This window comes from Penaeus japonicus, unplaced genomic scaffold (genome assembly GCF_977035675.1).
Source record: "Penaeus japonicus unplaced genomic scaffold, GWHDUDI00000001_assembly GWHDUDI00000003, whole genome shotgun sequence".
Classification (NCBI taxonomy): Eukaryota; Metazoa; Arthropoda; class Malacostraca; order Decapoda; family Penaeidae; genus Penaeus; species Penaeus japonicus.
Window position 1 is genome coordinate 20,059,568 of NW_028234405.1, and position 5,000 is coordinate 20,064,567.

Genomic DNA, 5,000 nt, shown 5'->3' on the forward strand with positions numbered 1-5,000 from the left:
GAGAACAAACGAAAACCTAAGAGAACAAACGAGAACCCAAGAGAACAAACGAGAACCTAAGAGAACAAACGAGAACCTAAGAGAACAAACGAGAACCCAAGAGAACAAACGAGAACCTAAGAGAACAAACGAGAACCTAAGAGAACAAACGAGAACCCAAGAGAACAAACGAAAACCTAAGAGAACAAACGAGAACCCAAGAGAACAAACGAAAACCTAAGAGAACAAACGAGAACCCAAGAGAACAAACGAGAACCTAAGAGAACAAACGAGAACCCAAGAGAACAAACGAGAACCTAAGAGAACAAACGAGAACCTAAGAGAACAAACGAGAACCCAAGAGAACGAAAACCTAAGAGAACAAACGAGAACCCAAGAGAACAAACGAAAACCTAAGAGAACAAACGAGAACCCAAGAGAACAAACGAGAACCTAAGAGAACAAACGAGAACCCAAGAGAACAAACGAGAACCTAAGAGAACAAACGAGAACCCAAGAGAACAAACGAGAACCCAAGAGAGTAAACGAGAACCTAAGAGAACAAACGAGAACCCAAGAGAACAAACGAGAACCTAAGAGAACAAACGAGAACCCAAGAGAACAAACGAGAACCTAAGAGAACAAACGAGAACCCAAGAGAACAAACGAGAACCTAAGAGAACAAACGAGAACCCAAGAGAACAAACGAGAACCCAAGAGAACAAACGAGAACCCAAGAGAACAAACGAGAACCCAAGAGAACAAACGAGAACCTAAGAGAACAAACGAGAACCCAAGAGAACAAACGAGAACCTAAGAGAACAAACGAGAACCTAAGAGAACAAACGAGAACCCAAGAGAGTAAACGAGAACCTAAGAGAACAAACGAGAACCCAAGAGAAACGAGACCTAAGAGAACAACGAGAACCTAAGAGAACAAACGAGAACCCAAGAGAACAAACGAGAACCTAAGAAACAAACGAGAACCTAAGAGAACAAACGAGAACCCAAGAGAACAAACGAGAACCCAAGAGAACAAACGAGAACCTAAGAGAACAAACGAGAACCCAAGAGAACAAACGAGAACCCAAGAGAACAAACGAGAACCCAAGAGAACAAACGAGAACCTAAGAGAACAAACGAGAACCCAAGAGAACAAACGAGAACCCAAGAGAACAAACGAGAACCTAAGAGAACAAACGAGAACCCAAGAGAACAAACGAGAACCCAAGAGAACAAACGAGAACCTAAGAGAACAAACGAGAACCCAAGAGAACAAACGAGAACCTAAGAGAACAAACGAGAACCCAAGAGAGTAAACGAGAACCTAAGAGAACAAACGAGAACCCAAGAGAACAAACGAGAACCCAAGAGAACAAACGAGAACCTAAGAGAACAAACGAGAACCCAAGAGAACAAACGAGAACCCAAGAGAACAAACGAGAACCTAAGAGAACAAACGAGAACCCAAGAGAACAAACGAGAACCCAAGAGAACAAACGAGAACCTAAGAGAACAAACGAGAACCTAAGAGAACAAACGAGAACCCAAGAGAACAAACGAGAACCTAAGAGAACAAACGAGAACCCAAGAAAACAAACGAGAACCCAAGAGAACAAACGAGAACCTAAGAGAACAAACGAGAACCCAAGAGAACAAACGAGAACCTAAGAGAACAAACGAGAACCCAAGAGAACAAACGAGAACCTAAGAGAACAAACGAGAACCCAAGAGAACAAACGAAAACCTAAGAGAACAAACGAGAACCCAAGAGAACAAACGAGAACCTAAGAGAACAAACGAGACCAGAGAAAACAAACCTAAGAGAACAAACGAGAACCCAAGAAAACAAACGAGAACCCAAGATAACAAGCGCGAACCCAAGAGAACAAACGAGAACCAAGAGAGAACGAGAACCCAAGAGAACAAACGAGAACCCAAGAGAACAAACGAAATCCCAGGAGAACAAACGAGAACCCAGGAGAACAAACGAGAACCCAAGAGAACAAACGAAAACCCAGGAGAACAAACGAGAACCCAGGAGAATAAACGAAAGCCCAGAAGAACAAACGAGAACCCAGGAGAACAAACGAGAACCCAAGAGAACAAACGAGAACCCAGGAGAACAAACGAAAACCCAGGAGAACAAACGAGAACCCAAGAGAACAAACGAGAACCTAAGAGAACAAACGAGAACCCAAGAAAACAAACGAGAACCCAAGAGAACAAACGAGAACCTAAGAGAACAAACGAGAACCCAAGAGAACAAACGAGAACCCAAGAGAACAAACGAAAACCTAAGAGAACAAACGAGAACCCAAGAGAACAAACGAAAACCTAAGAGAACAAACAAGAGAACCCAAAAATATAAACGAGAACCTAAGAGAACAAACGAAAACACAAGAGAACAAACGAGAACCTAAGAAAACAAACGAGAACCCAGGAGAACAAACGAGAACCCAAGAGAACAAACGAGAAACTCAAGAGAACAAAGGAGAACCCAGAAGAACAAGAGAGAACCCAGGGAACAAAAGAAAACCCAGGAGAACAAAGGAAAACCCAGGAGAACAAAGGAGAACCTAGGAGAACAAGAGAGAATAAAGGAAGGCTCAGGAGAACAAAAGAAAACCCAGAAGAACGAATGAGAACCGAGGAGAACAAAAGAGAACCCAGGAGAACAAAAGAGAATCCAGAAGAACAAAGGAGAACCCAAGAGAACAAACTAGAACCCAGAAGAACAAAGGAGAACCCAAGAGAACAAACTAGAACCCAGAACAAAAGAGAATCCAAGAGAACAAAAGAGAACCCAGAAGAACAAAGGAGAACCCAGAGAACAAAAGAGAACCCAGGAGAACAAAAGAGAGCCCAGAAAAACAAATGAGAGCCCAAGAGAACACATGAGAACCCAAGAGAACAAGGGAGAACCCAGGAGAACCACACCTCTGTTCGAAGGTAGGGAGCAAATACTTAACTTTTTCCCTCCCTCATACGTTGAAAATGAATGGAATCCGTCGGAAAGTTTGCGTCATAACGTTGGGCTTTATAGCTCTTGCGTAAGTGATGGGTCTCCAAGTTTAATTACTGTCGCAGGAGATACCGATGTCCACTTATTTTTAAGATTTAAAGTCGAAGGAATTAGTGCAAGGGTGGCTCCTTCTACAAGCAGTTTGGAGGGATCTTAAATACTCTCATCTATTTGCTTGTCGAGTTTGAATGTTGGTGTCGTACTTTGCACTTTTTGTTACGGGGTGATATTGCAGGAAGCGGAGATGGATTATGATTGTATTACTGTTAACTGATTCAACAAGAAATTCTGCTTGCAGCTATTTGCGATCTGTACCCTGTTGCTTTTCGATTCTAATTGCTTGTAACTGAGTCAGTTGTAAGTCAGAATTATAACATCACGATTTCTGCAATAAGATTAGTCGATTTGGTATAGAAATGAATAGAATATGTGTGTCTTGGTCACATGTATTATTTCATAAGAAGATCGTTATGACACGTGACACTGGGTTGCGTGAACAGTCAGATAAGATGAGATTTTTCTTTTCTCTCTGATGATTTTCGTCCGTTTTTAATAGTACTACATATTCTGTTTGAACTATACTCACCTGATATGATCGATACCATCTGTTAACAACTTTTTCAACTTACATATATCCATCCAACCTTTTAACATGATCAACATGTCTCAGGAGATATTCGCTTTAGTATTTATGTCAAATGTACATTATCGTAAAGCCAGGAAATGGAGCAAAACTTTTCCCATAGCCTTTTATTAGCCCTTGTATTCTTGGAAGAAAGAAATCCCATAAAAAAAATAACATTCTCCATGCCGTCAGACCTGGTTGCTTCTGGCGCATAAAAACGAGGGACCTTCACACCCAGCGCCTAATAAACAGAGACAGCTCGCGTGCATGTCTTTATGTGTCTATGAACTCACCTCTTCGGAGGTATATGTTTACATACATACATGCATACTTGCATATATATATATATATATATATATATATATATATATATATATATATATATATACATAAATATATATATATATATATATATAATATATTTATATATATAATATGTATATATATATATATATATATATATTATATATATATATATATATATATCATATACATAAATGTATGTATGCAACATATACACACACACACACACACACACACACACACACACACACACACACACACACACGCACACACACACACACACACACACACGCACACACAAGCAAACAAACAAATAAATAAATAAACACACACAGAGGTATGTACACGCTGAAAAACATCGACCAAGCGATAAGGACACGGAACACCAGATCACTATACAGTAGAACAGAAGCAACTACAGAATTGCAAGAGAAGCGGTACAGCTTTACGATCGATATGCGATACAACAGATCAAAGAAGCGATTGAGACGTCTTAAACTCCCTCCCCCTCCCCCCCTCCTCCACCCTACTCCTTCTTCTCCCCGATATACCCTACACAGACCCCCCCCCCCCTCATAGCCCCTCTATACAGCCCATATATCTGCAGAAGACCCATATAATGAAGGGGTTGTCCACTTGATGCTTCATTATGTATCTTAAGTGTTGCGTCACAAAGACACTTCAAGACGAGGCACGATCTGTGTATACGAGTACCAGGCCGTGTTTTGACGTGTGTATTTTGCCCCCCCCCCCTCTCCCTCCGTCCTGCGTCCGTGGTGCGAAAACAACGTCTCTTGTGTGTCTCTAATTCGTGTACGTGTGTTTGTTTGTTTGTTTGTGTGTATGTGGTTTGGATATGGTTGATTGTATTGGTATTTGTACGGTTGTATTTTTTTGTTTTTGCTTGTTTGTATTTAAGTGTTTACTTGTTTGTTTTTGTTGTGTGTGCTTGTGTGTGTGTGTGTGTGTGTGGATATATGTCTCTCTATATGTACATTTCTTTGTGTGTGTTTGTATCTATGTCTACATATCCATATATATACACAGATATAAGTTTTTCTTTTCTAA